We start from the raw sequence: 19,350 nt of genomic DNA on the forward strand, positions 1-19,350 counted from the left end.
CAAGAGAAGACGCACTAAGGTTCCGGTAGGCAAGAGGGACACAGCACACAGGCGACATAATAGAGAGACTGCAGCGTCTACGAAAACTCCATTCAAGTTTCGTGTAATTTGATTTGCAGTGATTTTTGCTCAGAGTCAAATTGTCCTGATACTTAAAACAGTACCATACTGCGATTGTTGTGCCCTTTTAAACACTGTTTCTGCACAGGTACTTTTTCAATTGTATCTCATTGTTTTTGGCAAGAGGACAAGTTGTTTTATTTACTTTTAATTGAAACCCTGAGAACAATGCTTTCATGGCCAAAAATGCAAAAACAAAAAAGTGCACAGTAGAGTGGAGTAGTGATCCTGCTATAAAGAGAAAAGGTCCTAAGACAGAAGAGGGTAAAAGGCAAAAATCATGTAAAGTGCATTAAAGAAATGGAAATCATATTAAATGCAGTGGCAGAAACATATTAAATGCATTGAAAAAGCCGGAAATCATTAAGTGCCTTGCTGGAAACCATGTAAAGTGTTTTGAAAAAGCCAGAAATCATATTTAATGCATTGCTGAAAATGATGTAAAGTATATTGAAAAAGCTGGAAACCATAGTACCCAGAGCTGGATTAAGGCTTCGGGGGGCCCGGGGCACTTAAGACAGGGGGGCCCCTAAAATCTAAAATTAAGGGCATAGTGACACATCCTGCATTACATCACCTACAGCCCACAGTATGACACTTACAGCTCTCCCAGAGGGCTCGCTTAGGTTGTCTGCATAAGAAAAATCATTGCTTCCACAAACTAAAATACTGTACATTAAAACAATCATCAAAACACCACATTAAAATGAGTATTGACACCACACATTAAAACTAGCAATGATATCACACATTAAAAATAAAATTTATAATGCACATTAAAACTAGCAATGATACCGCCACCCTCCTACAGACAAAAAAACTGCATTGTTGTGTACACCATTGAACAGTCACCAAAAATTGGGATTGTCCCACTAGAATCACAACATTTCACAGACTTTGCTGCTCTCTCCTACCTGTTCTTCTCACTTTCACCACCTGTGCTGCAGGTTTCTTTAGTTGCGGCTTGTCTGGATCCTGGAATGTTAGGGGCCCTATTTGGAAAAAAAAATGGGTACATTTAGAAAATTACAGCCACCCCCGGCGTTAAATCAGTACCACCCATGATTAATAATTAGGCCTTTCGCCAGCCCCAACATTAAAATAATAGTATTCACATTTAATAAATAACCCTATTTCCCTCCCTACAAACAGCCCCAGCAATAAATTAATAGTATTTACACTTCAGAAATATACCTATTTCCCGCAACCGTCACTGCCATGAAATAATTCATAGGCACATTTAATAAAGGGACCTCATTCTCCCCAAACCACCCCATCTTAAATGAATTGTCCCCACTATTGTGTCTCTCCCCCCCCTTTTTCCTTATGCTGTGTCTCTCACCCTTTTTTCTTATACTGTGCCTTTCTCCCCCCTTTTTTCTCATGCTGTGCCTCTCCCCCTTTTTCCTCACTGTGCCTCTCTTCTCCCCCTTTTTCCTCCATACTGTGCCTCTCTTCTCCCCCTTTTACCTCCATACTGTGCCTCTCTTCTCCCCCTTTTACCTCCATACTGTGCCTCTCTTCTCCCCCTTTTACCTCCATACTGTGCCTCTCTTCTCCCCCTTTTACCCCCATACTGTGCCTCTCTTCTCCCCCTTTTTCCTCCATACTGTCCCTCTCTTCTCCCCCTTTTTCCTCCATACTGTCCCTCTCTTCTCCCCCTTTTACCTCCATACTATCCCTCTCTTCTCCCCCTTTTTCCTCCATACTGTCCCTCTCTTCTCCCCCTTTTTCCTCCATACTGTGCCTCTCTTCTCCCCCTTTTACCTCCATACTGTGCCTCTCTTCTCCCCCTTTTTCCTCTATACTGTCCCTCTCTTCTCCCCCTTTTACCTCCATACTGTCCCTCTCTTCTCCCGCTTTTTCCTCCATACTGTCCCTCTCTTCTCCCCCTTTTACCTCCATACTGTCCCTCTCTTCTCCCCCTTTTTCCTCCATACTGTCCCTCTCTTCTCCACCTTTTTCCTCCATACTGTCCCTCTCTTCTCCCCCTTTTTTCTCCCTACTGTGCCTCTCTTCTCCCCCTTTTTCCTCCATACTGTGCCTCTCTTCTCCCCATTGTTCCTCCATACTGTGCCTTTCTGCGTTATTCCCTTTTTTTTCTTTTTTACTTACCTTTCTTTTAGCTTCTTTCTTCTCTTCTGTCTTCTTGTTTCTTTCTTGGTCCTCTCCGCGCTGCTCCTCACTGAATGACAGGCGTGACTTGATGATGTCACGCCTGTCATTCAGTGTTGACAGTGCAGAGAGGAGGGAGGAGGAGGGACGCCAGCGCCGCGGTGAGGTAAGTAGTGTATCTTTTTTTTTTTTTTTTTACTACCCGGCTCCCCCCACCAACGAAGGGAGCCCCGAGCCCCCCGCCCCCCGCCGCCGCTGCCGGCACCATTAAAGAAAAATAAAATCAGTAGAAGTTATGCGCGCGGCGGCGGGGGGCCCTCGGAGAGAGGGGGGCCCGGGGCACGTGCCCCCTGTGCCCCCCCCTTAATCCGGCTATGATAGTACCTACTTGTCTACTCTCCTGGAAATTCCTGGAGGCTCCCTAAAAGTAGCCATCCTCCTGGACCGCAGTGGAGGCAGGGATTAGTGACACAATTTTTCGCCATTCAGCCCCGCCTCTCACTATGCAATACCATTAATTTGGGCATTTCCTAGCAGTGGCCTCACCATGCGCCCCCTAATACACTTGTCATATGACCTCCCCTCCAGGATAAGCATAAGCATTCTGTTCTTGTATATTTTATGTTGGTGGTATAGTTAGAGATCCAAATTCATGGTTTTTCGTATTATGTTTATTTTTGTATAAGTGGTACTCGTGTGTTTTGTTTTTCTTTAATTATTTTTATTTGATAAGTATTTATTAAATAAAATATATTTATTTGATACATATTTGCAGCTTCTGGTTCTGCCCCCTGTATATTGGATGAATTGTTTTGAATTATTATAATTGTTTGATGGGTCTTCAGAGTGCTGCCTATATATATATATATATATATATATATATATATATATATATATATATATATATGCATTAAATTATACATATACTATATATACTATATATATATATGGAAAGAGGGATACTCTGCACTCTCCAAACACATAATTAATCCTTTACCAACAGGGAATGTTAGTTCCACATATTGCAATATATGTTAAGCTGACCAACTCACGCCAAAGTCTTCCCATTCTGGTCAGTCCTAACATGATCAAATGTTATGCTATTTTATCTGGGCATATATATATATATATATATATATATATATATATATGTCTGCTGAATATAATACATTTGCAGCCTGATCAATAGCCTAGGATGGCGTGTATTCTTCTACTCATACAGGAGCCTTGTCTAAGTACACACTCATTATTAATTGTTGTTGCCATTATTATTTGTTTGTATGCTAGCCAGGAAACAAGAAGACTAATGTCACGTATGATGTGCCCACATAGATATAATTAGAGAAATGGTTGAACATAGTGTACCGTAGGTCATTTATAATACAAGACACTGTACTATTACATATTATGTACACTGTTGTACTGTGCAGGGTCCTATCTAGCGCAATGCAATATGTGCCACCGTTGGGATAGCCAGCCAGCTCCAGTGTGGGATTATTTACCATATTGTACTGGTGTGGTGGTGTCTGATACAGCTAGTGGTTAGGGCAGCACGGTGGCTAAGTGGTTAGCAATTCTGCCTCACAGCACTGGGGTCATGAGTTTAATTCCCTGACCATGGTCTTATCTGTGTGGAGTTTGTATGTTCTCCCCGTGTTTGCATGGGTTTCCTCGGGGTGCTCCGGTTTCCTCCCACACTCCAAAAACATACTAGTAGGTTAATTGGCTGCAATCAAAAAATTAACCCTAGTCGCTTTCTCTGTCTGTCTGTGTATGTTAGGGAATTTAGACTGTAAGCTCTAATGGGGCAGGGACTGATGTGAATGAGTTCTCAGCGCTGCGGAATCAGTGGCGCTATATAAATAAATGGTGACGATGATGATGATGGTTGGTCTGCCGTCCGCTTGCACTGTTGGAGAGCTGCATATAGTGAAAAATTTAGTTATGTTTTACCCAATGAATATTTCCATGAACATTTCCACCTAACAAGGCAGCTATCATAAAAAAAACTCAAGAGTAATGAATAGCAGAGAATGCTATTGAGAGTTAGGACAATTTTATTTATTTAATAAATAAAAATGTTATAAACTTTTCTTTTGGTGTCTTTTTTATTTGTCACAATATAGAGAGGGCTTTTAGTGGGTGATTTATGGTGTCAAGGAGTGGTAGTGGGTGAGGTATGGTGCTAAGAAGTTGTGGTGACTAAGGGGTATTTTAGTGAGTGAGGTATGGTGCTAAGGAGTGGTGGTGGGTGAGGTATGGTGGTAAGGAGTGGTGGTGGGTGAGGTATGGTGGTAAGGAGTGGTAGTGGGTGAGGTATGGTGCTAAGGAGTGGTGGTGGGTGAGGTATGGTGGTAAGGAGTGGTGGTGACTAAGGGTTATTTTAGTGGGTGAGGTATGGTGCTAAGGAGTGGTGGTGGGTGAGGTATGGTGGTAAGGAGTGGTGGTGGGTGAGGTATGGTGGTAAGGAGTGGTGGTGGGTGAGGTATGGTGCTAAGGAGTGGTGGTGGGTGAGGTATGGTGGTAAGGAGTGGTGGTGGGTGAGGTATGGTGGTAAGGAGTGGTAGTGGGTGAGGTATGGTGCTAAGAAGTGGTGGTGACTAAGGGTTATTTTAGTGGGTGAGGTATGGTGCTAAGGAGTGGTGGTGGGTGAGGTATGGTGGTAAGGAGTGGTGGTGGGTGAGGTATGGTGGTAAGGAGTGGTAGTGGGTGAGGTATGGTGGTAAGGAGTGGTGGTGGGTGAGGTATGGTGCTAAGGAGTGGTGGTGGGTGAGGTATGGTGGTAAGGAGTGGTGGTGACTAAGGGTTATTTTAGTGGGTGAGGTATGGTGCTAAGGAGTGGTGGTGGGTGAGGTATGGTGCTAAGGAGTGGTGGTGGGTGAGGTATGGTGGTAAGGAGTGGTGGTGGGTGAGGTATGGTGGTAAGGAGTGGTGGTGGGTGAGGTATGGTGGTAAGGAGTGGTAGTGGGTGAGGTATGGTGCTAAGAAGTGGTGGTGGTGACTGAGGGGTATTTTAGTGAGTGAGGTATGGTGCTAAGGAGTGGTGGTAGGTGAGGTATGGTGGTAAGGAGTGGTGGTGGGTGAGGTATGGTGGTAAGAAGTGGTGGGTGAAGTATGGTGGTAAGGAGTGGTAGTGGGTGAGGTATGGTGCTAAGAAGTGGTGGTGGTGACTGAGGGGTATTTTAGTGAGTGAGGTATGGTGCTAAGGAGTGGTTGGGAGCATTTTAATGGGTAAGGTGTGGTAACGGGTTTTGGTGAACAAGGGCTATTTCAGTGAGTGAGGGATAGTGTAGTATTTGGTTATGTATTTTGTGAGGGGTGAGTGAGGTAGAGTAGTACAGACAGCAATACTTACCCCTGATTCCTTAGACAGCTGATATACCAACAGAGCCGAAACTATGGCAGTGCAATGTGCCATGGCCAAAGGTGCCTAGTATTGCTCCTACCGCTATTGTTGTTTCTCGCCCAGGGCACTAAAATATCTAGTTACGGCTCTGTATTTGCCTGCCTACAAATTCAATAAAAAAAATGTATATACATAAACAAATTAAAAAAAGAAGAATTTGCAGGCTGTATAACTCAAAACTTTGGCCTCTATTTATTAAAACATTAAAAAAAACAAAAACCAGCTGAATAGGCTATGATTGTCGCTTTTACAATTCCTTTACTATGGTTTCCGGTCTTTTGTGTGGATCTAGTGTAGATCTGAGTGTTTTGTGTGAATTTAGTGTGTATATGCCAAAGTGTGTGTGTATATATGTGTATCTGGCTTTTGTGTGGATTTTTCAAAACATTTTTTATAATTTCCGACTTTTTCAATGCACTTAATATGGTTTCAGGCTTTTTCTATACCCTTACTACATGCTTGTCACTTTTACAATACATTTACTATGGTTTCCGGCTTTTTCAATGCATATAATATGATTTCCAGCTTTTTCAATACACTTTACATTGTTTCCGGCTTTTTTAATGCAATTAATATGGTTTCCGGCTTTTACCCACATCCTCCTAAAGCTGGGTACACACTACAGGGTTATTGTCCAATAATCGGCTCAACCAGCCGACATACGACCGCTCGTTTGAAAGTCGGGTCAGTGTGTGTAGTGACACGATGGTTGAAAGTCTGCCCAAATAGACGATTATCGCCTCATTTGGTTGGTCGTACCGTTCAATTTTTTCCGATCAATCACCTAACGATCATGTAGTGTGTATGTAAACATATAGTGGGAATAAGCGCTCTAATCCTGTAATGACAAATCACCCTGCCACGAGCTGCACGCAGAGAGACTCTCCCAGGACCTCAAAATTAAATTATAAGCAGTTACTGCAGCGCTCAGTGACGGAACATATAACACACAACATCTACAAACTCAATTAAGCACAATACATTTGGCGTGTGAGAAACATGTGGTGTTCCACAACAATAAATCATGCACTGTTTGATCCTTAAATGCACCAATAGACTCTCCAACTTGCAGATAAACTTATAGCTAACCAATATAGTTTTCGTAACATAAATACCGTTGTAGGCTCAAATCTGAATAAAAGTGTTACTCCGTTAGATGATATCCGTCTTCCTTGGTTTGTGTATGAGGATCAGAAGGGCACTATCAGTGTTCACAGGTTCATCAGTGCAAACTGCCGGAGGATCCATTAGGATACCAAAGACACGGCCTACGATACCCAGAACCACCTGATTGCATTCTGTCGGCTGGATATTGAGACCGCAATCAGTGCTTACCATCAGGCGGCCAGCCTTCCTCCAGGAATACAGTGCTTATCAGACTTATTACGGATCATATATAAACTGCAGTCCTTGGGAGGACGGATATCATCTAACGGAGTAACACTTTTATTCAGATTTGAGCCTACAACGGTATTTATGTCACGAAAACTATATTGGTTAGCTATAAGTTTATCTGCAAGTTGGAGAGTCTATTGGTGCATTTAAGGATCAAACAGTGCATGATTTATTGTTGTGGAACACCACATGTTTCTCACACGCCAAATGTATTGTGCTTAATTGAGTTTGTAGATGTGGTGTGTTATATGTTCCGTCACTGAGCGCTGCAGTAACTGCTTATAATGTAGTGTGTATGCACTCATGCTGACGATCTCCATAGAGTTTACAGAGTCGGGCTCTTTTCAACCGATGCTAGCGATGAATGTCCCGGTGAATAAATGTAGAGAGTGCTGTAGAAGGAATAATTCATTTGTTCGTTCTGAGACAGAATATTTCGTTTCAGAGTCACAGAAGCTAACGAAATTCGTTAGGACATGTGGATAACTATAACAAGGCAGTTTTAATCAGTGTAACAATGTGACAGTAGTGAATGAATGAATATTGTGCTGTCATTCTCTGGTCTAGAGGACCAGATAAAGGACAAGATGAAGAGCACAGATCTGAAGGTAAATCGTGTCAGTATGTATGTATGTATGATTCGTCAGACCGATTGGACCTTCAGTCGTAGGTATAATCGTTTGAGATAGCACGTCGGTCTGAACAATTCTTCAGTGTGTACCCAGCTTAAGATCATAGGGAACAAGTGGCATATCCACCTTAGGTGCAGTGCACACAATAAAATAGTCAAGAGGCCCATGCCGGAACCTTGACTTGTATAGAGGTCTAGTTATTAAAGGGAGATAAGCCCTAAATGCATAAAGTGGATTTTTTGGTAGGATTTATTGCTTCTCCCTATTTACCAAATTCTTATATTAAATATTTTAGATTTAGTGGCTCATTAACTGAGATGATTCATACAGAGATATACACTGAGATTGTAAACATTATACAGGTGACTTTACTCCTGCATGGTCATATGCTATTCAGTTTTAGCTGAGTAATATTCTAAAGCCAGAGATTGCTGCCTTCTTGAAACAGAGATAATTCTGACCAATGCATGAGGCCTTAAGAAGAGGTGTCTGCTTTGTTTATTTAGAGCTGAGCAGAGGCCTGGAAGGACAGTGGGTGACTTGGCATTGCCAGGCCCCCTTCATCTCAGGGCTCTATTGACCACCTATAGTTTCACCCTGGGTAGTTTGCATTCAGCTAAACAGTAAATCTAAATACATCATCATCATCAACATTTATTTATATAGCGCCAGCAAATTTCGTAGCGCTTTACAATTGGGAACAAACATTGATAAGACAATACTGGGTAATACATACAGACAGAGAGGTAAGAGAACCCTGCTCGCAAGCTTACAATCTATAGGACAATGGGAGTTAGAAACACAAGGGCATGTGCTACATCATATTGCACAATGGACCAGCTAGAACGCAAAGGTAAAAGTATTGAGTGGGCTGTGTGTGTTGTAATGTTGGTCAGAGGGTTGTTGTCTTGTGTTAGCTGTGTAGAGGATGGTAATAGGGTAATCTAGGGAAATTAAGATGGTGGTTGAGGAATATCATAACCTTGTCTGAAGAGGTGTGTTTTCAGTGAACGCTTGAAGGTTTGAAGACTAGAGGAAAGTCTTACTGTGCGTGGGAGGGAATTCCACAAAGTGGGTGCAGCCCGGACAAAATCCTGTAACCGAGAATGGGAGGATGTGATGAGAGTGGAGGAGAGACGTAGATCTTGTGCAGAACAGAGGTGTCGAGTAGGGAGATACTTTATCAAACATCGCAAAATTCTATCAAGCCATGGGAACATATATATTTGTAAATGTTATCAGTAGCTCTTTTATATAAAGCATTATTTATTATAGGTTTAGTGTCCCCTTTATTAATTTGATGTTACAGTTTCTTACAAATAACATATTATCGTACATATTGCAGCTTCTCATTGGTACTCCCACACACACCCCATGTTCAGCCATATAGACTTGTTCTTAAATGTTTTGCTAGTTCTATATTACAGAAACAGAGATGCGGTAGGAATAACAGCTACAGGGGCGCACGCAGGATTTTTTTATTTTTTTTAAAAAAAAACACAAAAAAAAACAAAAACGAGAGAAGCTCCGTTTCGACAGCACTGTACTATACAGCAGCCGCAATGCTGTCAAAGAAACGTCCGCGGTGGTGCTGTATACAGTCTAGTGAACTTTTATTAGTGGTGGAGAGTGTACATATTTGGAGGTGTTCCTGACATAGCAGGAGTCTGCAGAGTCTTTACAGTTACTATTTTCAGTGGAATGCCATTTGCTCCATCTAGACACATTTTATAGGGAAAGCATAGTAATATACAGACATAAAACAAGGATAATGAATGCTATATATGCAAAATTGAAGTAAAGAAAGTCCTAAAGTAATGTTATTGTATAGAATTATTAACGTGAATGGTGATGACATTTTTAATTTTGTTGAAATGCACATGTCATTCTCAGACCAATCACTTGTAAAATTCAATGCAAAGCTTCTGTGCAGTCAGGCAGTCAGAATGTGAAATGGGACATGCTCCAGTGTACACTGATAGTGGAATAAGTAGACACATTTTCAGAAAATAATATGTTCTCCTCTGTATTTTCCCAGGTTGTATTTGACCCCTACTGTCTTCGTATTTCCTTTAATAAACTTTAACACAGAACTCCTGAAGAACAGGTGGTTTGTCATACACAGAAAATATTTCCATCAGTTCAACAGCCTTTGATTAAATATTTTCAGTTGTTTGGTTTTTTTTTTGCTGCTAGCTTTCATATAATGGGGAATATTTATGAAATCTCCGTTTCCGGAACTCCAATGCAAGTTGGAGTGTTACTCATATTTAAGAAAGGTGCATCGCAGCAGATATCGTGGATATGTGCTGCTTTGCATGCTGTTTCGTTTTGCGAGCAGTCACTTCACAACAGTATGGTGACTGCTCCCTACCACAATCTAACAAGTTACGAAAAAAATTTTTTTTTTCGGTAACTTGTCATGTTAATTATGATAATGTACACCAGCTTCAGCTGACGTACATTATCATAATTGAAAGATTTCAGTGCTGTCAGCTCTGTTCCGAAGAGCAGAGCTGGACAGCGAATGTGTGGAGGGATCACATGATCCCTCCCTGTCACTCACCGCTCTCTCTTCAACTATAGTTGTAGATACAGGGAGGAGATGTCTGTGTGCATGTCCAGTTCTGAACTGGACATGCGCAATTCCAGTATGAAGAAAAATGAAGATTACCAGGAGGAGATCCGGAGACAGCGCATTCCGAAGAGGCGGGGTACGTTTTGTTTTGTTTTTATCACAAAAACAGCTGTTTGTCGGAACTGCTGTTTCTGTGTTGGGTTCTTCATAAATTTGAGAATTAGTTCAATCCTTATCAATGCGATAAGAATTGAAAACTATTTTTCACTTTATGAGAAGATTGATAAATGTGCCCCAATGTATCTTGTGTTTAGCATTAGTTTTTATGTAGTCAGGTCCTTGGCTCTCCACATAACATCACTAATTTCATCTTCATTCATGTATTTCATAGTCAGTATTGTTTATTTGCTGGCTCTATAGCACTGCAGATGCAAAAATCTAGTTGCTATTGGTAACAGCTCTTTCTGTTTTCTTAAAGATCATAAACTGTATTTTAATTTACATCTCCTTGTCTCCCCGATGCACAGTTACTCCCTTGCTCACAACTCCCATTTGTTCTCTTCTCTCTGACTACCTAGGCTGTAACTGCACTCTGCGACTACCTGATCTACAGCTGTGCACTCTGTGATTACCTGATCTACAGTTGTGCACTCTGCGACTACCTGATCTACAGCTGTGCACTCTGTGATTACCTGATCTACAGTTGTGCACTCTGCGACTACCTGATCTACAGTTGTGCACTCTGCGACTACCTGATCTACAGCTGTACACTCTGTGATTACCTGATCTACAGTTGTGCACTCTGCGACTACCTGATCTACAGCTGTACACTCTGTGACTACCTGATCTACAGTTGTGCACTCTGCGACTACCTGTCTACAGCTGTGCACTCTGTGACTACCTGATCTACAGTTGTGCACTCTGCGACTACCTGATCTACAGCTGTGCACTCTGCGACTACCTGATCTACAGCTGTGACTACCTGTCTATAACTATGCACTTTGTGACTACCTGATCTACAGCTGTGCACTCTGTGACTACCTGTCTACAGCTGTGCACTCTGTGACTACCTGTCTACAGCTGTGCACTCTGTGACTACCTGTCTACAGCTGTGCACTCTGTGATTACCCAGTCTACAACTGTGTCCTCTATGATTACCTGTCTACAACTGTGCACTCTGTGACTACCTGATCTACAGCTGTGACTACCTGTCTACAACTATGCACTCTGTGACTACCTGATCTACAGCTGTGCACTCTGTGACTACCTGTCTACAGCTGTGCACTCTGTGACTACCTGTCTACAGCTGTGCACTCTGTGACTACCTGTCTACAGCTATGCACTCTGTGACTACCTGTCTACAGCTGTGCACTCTGTGACTACCTGTCTACAGCTGTGCACTTTGTGACTACCTGTCTACAGCTGTGCACTCTGTGACTACCTTTCTACAACTGTGCACTCTGTGACTACCTGTCTACAACTGTGTCCTCTGTGACTACCTGATCTACAGCTGTGCACTCTGTGACTACCTGTCTACAGCTGTACACTCTGTGACTACCTGATCTACAGCTGTGCACTCTGTGACTACCTGTCTACAGCTGTGCACTCTGTGACTACCTGTCTACAGCTGTGCACTCTGTGACTACCTGTCTACAGCTGTGCCCTCTGTGACTACCTTTCTACAACTGTGCACTCTGTGACTATCTGTCTACAGCTGTGCACTCTGTAACTACCTGTCTACAGCTGTGCACTCTGTGACTACCTTTCTACAACTGTGCACTCTGTGACTACCTGTCTACAGCTGTGCACTCTGTGATTACCCGGTCTACAACTGTGTCCTCTGTGATTACCTGTCTACAACTGTGCACTCTGTGATTACCTGTCTACAACTATGCACCTCTGTGACTACCTGTCTACAGCTGTGCACTCTATGATTACCTGTCTACAACTGTGCACTCTGTGACTACCTGATCTACAGCTGTGACTACCTGTCTACAACTATGCACTTTGTGACTACCTGATCTACAGCTGTGCACTCTGTGACTACCTGTCTACAGCTGTGCACTCTGTGTCTACCTGTCTACAGCTGTGCACTCTGTGACTACCTGTCTTCAGCTATGCACTCTGTGACTACCTGTCTACAGCTGTGCACTCTGTGACTACCTGTCTACAGCTGTGCACTTTGTGACTACCTGTCTACAGCTGTGCACTCTGTGACTACCTGATCTACAGCTGTGCACTCTGTGACTACCTGTCTACAACTGTGCACTCTGTGACTACCTGTCTACAGCTGTGCACTCTGTGACTACCTGTCTACAGCTGTGCACTCTGTGACTACCTGTCTACAGCTGTGCACTCTGTGACTACCTGTCTACAGCTGTGCACTCTGTGACTACCTGATCTACAGCTGTGCACTTTGTGACTACCTGTCTACAGCTGTGCACTCTGTGACTACCTGATCTACAGCTGTGCACTCTGTGACTACCTGTCTACAACTGTGCACTCTGTGACTACCTGTCTACAGCTGTGCACTCTGTGACTACCTGTCTACAGCTGTGCACTCTGTGACTACCTGTCTACAGCTGTGCACTTTGTGACTACCTGCCTACAACTATGCACTTTGTGACTACCTGATCTACAGCTGTGCACTCTGTGACTACCTGTCTACAGCTGTGCACTCTGTGACTACCTGTCTACAGCTATGCACTCTGTGACTACCTGTCTACAACTGTGCACTCTGTGACTACCTGATCTACAGCTGTGCACTCTGTGACTACCTGTCTACAGCTGTGCACTCTGTGACTACCTGATCTACAGCTGTGCACTCTTTGACTACCTGTCTACAGCTATGCACTCTGTGACTACATGATCTACAGCTGTGCACTCTGTGACTACTGTGACTACCTGTCTACAGCTATGCACTCTGTGACTACCTGTCTACAGCTGTGCACTCTGTACCTACCTGTCTACAGCTGTGCACTTTTTGACTACCTGTCTACAGCTATGCACTCTGTGACTACCTGATCTACAGCTGTGCACTCTGTGACTACCTGTCTACAGCTGTGCACTCTGTGACTACCTTTCTACAACTGTGCACTCTGTGACTACCTGTCTACAGCTGTGCACTCTGTGATTACCCGGTCTACAACTGTGTCCTCTGTGATTACCTGTCTACAACTGTGCACTCTGTGATTACCTGTCTACAACTATGCACCTCTGTGACTACCTGATCTACAGCTGTGCACTCTGTGACTACCTGTCTACAGCTGTGCACTCTGTGACTACCTGTCTACAGCTGTGCACTCTGTGACTACCTGATCTACAGCTGTGCACTCTGTGACTACCTGTCTACAGCTATGCACTCTGTGACTACATGATCTACAGCTGTGCACTCTGTGACTACCTGTCTACAACTGTGCACTCTGTAACTACCTGATCTACAGCTGTGCACTCTGTGACTACCTGTCTACAGCTGTGCACTCTGTGACTACCTGTCTACAGCTATGCACTCTGTGACTACCTGTCTACAGCTGTGCACTCTGTGACTACCTGTCTACAGCTGTGCACTTTGTGACTACCTGTCTACAACTATGCTCTTTGTGACTACCTGATCTACAGCTGTGCACTCTGTGACTACCTGTCTACAGCTGTGCACACTGTGACTACCTGTCTACAGCTATGCACTCTGTGACTACCTGTCTACAGCTGTGCACTCTGTGATTACCCGGTCTACAACTGTGTCCTCTGTGATTACCTGTCTACAACTGTGCACTCTGTGATTACCTGTCTACAACTATGCACCTCTGTGACTACCTGATCTACAGCTGTGCACTCTGTGACTACCTGTCTACAGCTGTGCACTTTGTGACTACCTGCCTACAACTATGCACTTTGTGACTACCTGATCTACAGCTGTGCACTCTGTGACTACCTGTCTACAGCTGTGCACTCTGTGACTACCTGTCTACAGCTATGCACTCTGTGACTACCTGTCTACAGCTGTGCACTTTGTGACTACCTGATCTACAGCTGTACACTCTGTGACTACCTGACTACAACTGTGCACTCTGTGACTACCTGTCTACAGCTGTGCACTCTGTGATTACCCGGTCTACAACTGTGCACTCTATGACTACCTGTCTACAGCTATGCACTCTGTGATTACCTGGTCTACAACTGTGTCCTCTGTGATTACCTCTCTACAACTGTGCACTCTGTGACTACCTGTCTACAGCTGTGCACTCTGCAACTACCTTTCTACAACTGTGCACTCTGTGACTACCTGTCTACAGCTGTGCACTCTGTGACTACCTTTCTACAACTGTGCACTCTGTGATTACCTCTCTACAACTGTGTACCTGTCTACAGCTGTGCACTCTGCGACTACCTTTCTACAACTGTGCACTCTGTGACTACCTGTCTACAGCTGTGCACTCTGTGACTACCTCTCTACAACTGTGCACTCTGTGACTACCTGTCTACAGCTGTGCACTCTGCGACTACCTTTCTACAACTGTGCACTCTGTGATTACCTGTCTACAACTGTGCACTCTGTGACTACCTGATCTACAGCTGTGCACTCTGTGGCTACCTGTCTACAGCTGTGCACTCTGTGACTACCTTTCTACAACTGTGCACTCTGTGACTACCTGTCTACAGCTGTGCACTCTGTGACTACCTTTCTACAACTGTGCACTCTGTGACTACCTGTCTACAGCTGTGTACTCTGCTCTAACCCATAACAGCCAATCAGATTGTAACTGTAATTTTTCTAGTACATATTAGAAAATGAAAGCAAACATCTCTTCATAAATGTCACCGGCTGTGTTCAGTTTTATGATTCTCTGGACTTGTTTAATCTGTTGTGGGTGCTGAGGCACTGTCAGGGGTGAGTATCATTTGAGAAGTGTGTGTACCTCGAAGCGTTGCAGACCTACAATCCTACTACTTGAGAGCTGGCGAGGATCGATATAGTTTCTATACAGTTCATCTTTAACCATTTAGCTGAATGATAAAGAGGGCTCTTAAAAGCAGAAGTACTAAACCATGAAATGCCATACCATGCTTGGCAATCACCAGACTATATTTAAGTCTCCAAAACTTAGTTGTGAATGCAAAACTGACAAGACTGGCACTCTTACAGATTTACTGCTTCCCATTGCTAGCAGTGTAATTATATTAGTGTTTCTGAGTATAAGTTGTAATAAGAAGTTGTATGTTATGATGACATACACAAGTACGATTAATCTGAAGGAATTACTAATAGTGTGGTTTATAGATAGAACTCTTGACCCCCAATCACAGCAGGCCCATGGCTATGACATGGTTAAATTATATTTTCCTTTTAAGGCTCTTGGCTTCCTACACTGGGGATGGGCTGGTTATAATATAACTAGAAGCTTGAGGTCAAAGACACTAGAGTAGTCAAAATGGTATTGCACTCACAGATAAGCAGGGTTACATGCCAAGGGCAATGGGCATTCCTACACTGAAATATAAAACACAGAGTATAAGTTACCAGTGTGCCAATGACTTCTCACCTGCCAGGACACACCACTCTGCTGTACATTTAGAGTTACCAGGTACATTTAGAGAATACATGTATTTCTGCTTGCTGGGCATATTCTTGCTTCAATCCTAACTGAAAATGTTTGTTTTTTTAAACACACAGGTTATAGCACAATTGTATTAGTTTAATTAATTCTAAGAAATTAGTATCTCCTTAATAACTTCCTTTTACAGTTTATTAAATATTCTCAGGGCAATTAATGTTCAGGAAAATAACTTACTATTCATTATTGTCATAGCTGATTATTATGTTGTACTAAGGTTGCATGTGTAAGTGAAACAGATGCTAGGTGTGTTCTAATCAGGGTTCTACAGTATAATTAATGCTCCTTGGAGAATACATTGCAAACTTTAATGTAACTTTCATGTAATTCTGGGTTCAATGTTTGTTTGTTTGTTTTGTTCTTTTTTTCTAAGGTAAAGGGGATTTTTTGGTAATTTTTTTTCTCAAGACATCAGTTTATTTTTATTTATTTTTACATGGAATTACTGTTAATATGGGATGTGCAGGACCAAATTAGGTAGATATTGCCAGTCAGTTCTCCTCCACAATTTAATAGCAATGATTGGTGGCATCAGCAGTAAGCAGGGTCAGTGTGCCGCTACACTTGTTTATAATACAGATGAGGGTTGGAACAGAGAAATTGACCAAGCTCCTTTGCTGCTCAACAATGTCAGCTCAATGCACACTCTTTATAATTAGGCCTGGATTTGTAGAAAGACCACAAAGGGTCTAGGGTTGTAGAAAGGAAGGGGGTTTGTTACTTATTTTTTGTGCATTTGTACTACTGCTTGAGTGTTTTTAATGATGGGTAGCAATTTTGACTCGCTGGTATAATACATTAAATTATTTCATACAAATTAGAGGGGCGAGGGTGGAGGGGACACAGCAGAAATGGCCTAAGTAGGCAAAAATTTAAAATCTGGCCATGTATATTGCATTTGCATAGCTATGTTTACTTTACAGAATGTCACTGGCCTAAATATATTTCTCTCTCTCTCTCTCTCTCTCTCTCTCTCTCTCATATATGTGTAGCAAAAAAAATATTTTTAAAAATTATTATTGCAGTACCGTGTTAGCCAGAAAAATCTATGTGATGTTAAATACTTTCATGTAAAAAAAGACTAAAGTATTATAGGAGTGATGCCTTTATTGGCTAACCCAAAAAATATTTTTATATTTGCCAACTTTCAGAGCACAGAGGCCCCTTCATCATTCAACTTTACAAATGAATGACTAAGATACAGACACAACATTATTTAAGAGCTGTTGCATCAAGAAATTTTTACAGGGGGAGGGGTATTGGAATATATCATTAAGATAAGCTAAAGTAATAAAACGGAGGTTTTTGTTACGGATGGAAGCATAAAGTCCTATGAGTTCAGAGACCTGGGGGTAAATGTATCAATATGCGGGTTCTTCAACACCCGCGTGTTCAGCCTCTTCCGCGATTAAATTTCAAGCGGCGCTGCATTGTAAAGGGAAGTTAACCCTTTACAATGCAGCTCCGCTTGAAATTTAATCGCGGAAGAGGCTGAACACGCGGGTGTTGAAGAACCCGCATATTGATACATTTACCCCCTGGAGTCACTTTGCTGTGGGGTGTGAAGTGTGTCCAAGTAGTGGATCATAAATCCATGTGTTAGATTGAGCCCTTGTGTCAATGACTGGAATGTTCTTATCAGCTTAAATTTCCACATTTTCCTCTCCCTGTCATTTTTAAAAAGTCCTTTCAGTATTAGGACTTTTAAATCTGTCATACTGTATCCTGGTCCAGAGAAGTGTTTACCCACTGGGGTGTCCAGACTTTTTGTTATTGTGTGTCTCTGTAGATTCATCCTGGATTGTAGTTTCTGCTTGGTCTCTCCAATTTAAATTCCTTCAGGGCACCTTGTAAACTGTATCATGTACACCACATTGGAGGATGTACATGAGAATGTGTCATGACCATTACACCAACAGGGACTGTAATGACATTGTATTCAAATACACATACTTTAATATGCAGTTGGTCCCTCTTTTGCAGCGATAACACCTTCCACTCTTCTTGGAAGGCTTTCCACAAGATGTTTGAGTGTTTCTGTGGGAATTTGTGCCCATTTATTGTGTAGAGCATTTATAACGTCAGTCACTGATTTTGGACCGGAAGGCCTGGCTCACAATCTCTGTTCCAGTTCATCCCAAAGGTGTTTGATGGGGTTCAGGTCAGGCCTCTGTGCGGGCCAGTCAAGTTCTTCCACACCGAACTCATCAAAACATGTCTTTGTAGTCCTTGCTTTGTGCACTTTGGCACAGTCATGTTGGAATAGAAAAGGGCCTTCCCCAAACTGTTGCCACAAAGTTGGAAGCATAGCATTGTCCAAAATAACTTGGTTTGCTCAAGCAGTAAGATTGCCTTTCACTAGAGATAAAGGGCCTAGCCCAAACCTTGAAAAACAGCCGCATACCATTATCCCTCCTCCACCAAACTTCATAATTGGCATAATGCAGTCAGACAGGTAACGTTCTCCCGGCATCTGCCAAACCCAGACTCGCCAATCTGACTGCCAAACAGAGAATCATAATTCGTCACTCCACAGAACACATTTTCACTGCTCCACAGTCCAGTGTTGGTATGCTTTACACCACTCCATCCAACGCTTGGCATTGGTCTTGGTGACGTGAAGCTTGCATGCAGCTGCTTGGCCATGGAAACCCATCCCATTAAGCATCCGCTGCACAGTTTTTGTCCTTATATTAATGCAGGTGGAAGTTCGGAACTCTTCTGCTATGGAATGAGCAGAGTGCTGGCGACTTTTACGCGCCATGCACCTTAGCAGTCGTTGTCCATATAGTGTATTTAAATACACCAATATTGAAGGATGGTGCAACTCTGTGCCCTAGGCCCCTCCTATAATCTATTGCTGTAAGCTTTAGTCAGATGTAACAGTCTAACAATACATTTTTAATTTTTTGTGAAAACTATACAGAGGTGCTCAATTATGAACCAACACCACAGTCTACTGATGTTATACTACTGCTTTAGCAGGTATTATGCCTGCAGTTGAGACTGTAATTATTACTAGATGTCTTTATGTGTGCAAGATAATGGAGCTAAAAAGAGATGGACATTCTGCAAACTAGAAAGTGTTCTTGCTTTAGAGCGATGCTTAGAGTGTACTGGTGATGCAGAGGAGGGCTGGAAAATTTTAGCTATAAAATTGCCCCCCTTCCTTTCTGTCATAAATGCCACATGCATGATGTAAATCAGCTGCTGGTGTGCCCAGATGTTCCCTGAGACTGATCTTGTGGAATCATTCGAAGCCAGTGTAATGAAAGCTGGTGATCTGATGATGTCACCAGACGGTTCTCTGGAGCAATGAAGGAGGTCATTTAAGAAGTGCAGCTGATGCACAAAGAGAAATGCTTTGGTTTTATACCACATGGTCCGTCAGGCGCGGTAGTGCACCTACATGTGTGCAGAAGTGGAAAAATCACCAGAGGTGCACTGTGCAAGTGTAAAAGTCACCTGAAAGTTCAGACTCCTACCTCTTTA

General features: G+C 42.7%; 1 protein-coding gene across 2 annotated transcripts in view; it reads left to right on the forward strand.

Annotated features, from left to right (window-relative positions):
• The first annotated feature begins 13 nt into the window (after positions 1–13).
• Positions 14–19,350, forward strand: part of SLC51B (SLC51 subunit beta) — a 34,416-nt gene continuing 15,079 nt past the window's right edge. Inside the window, exon 1 of one of the 2 annotated variants that reach the window (XM_075207638.1) lies at positions 14–208. The gene's annotated coding sequence lies outside the window, so the exon portion shown is untranslated. Of the gene's footprint in view, positions 209–15,703; positions 15,829–19,350 lie in introns of those variants that run through there. The other variant, XM_075207637.1, reaches the window with a different exon arrangement.

Source organism: Mixophyes fleayi, chromosome 4, assembly GCF_038048845.1.
Source record: "Mixophyes fleayi isolate aMixFle1 chromosome 4, aMixFle1.hap1, whole genome shotgun sequence".
Lineage (NCBI taxonomy): Eukaryota > Metazoa > Chordata > Amphibia > Anura > Limnodynastidae > Mixophyes > Mixophyes fleayi.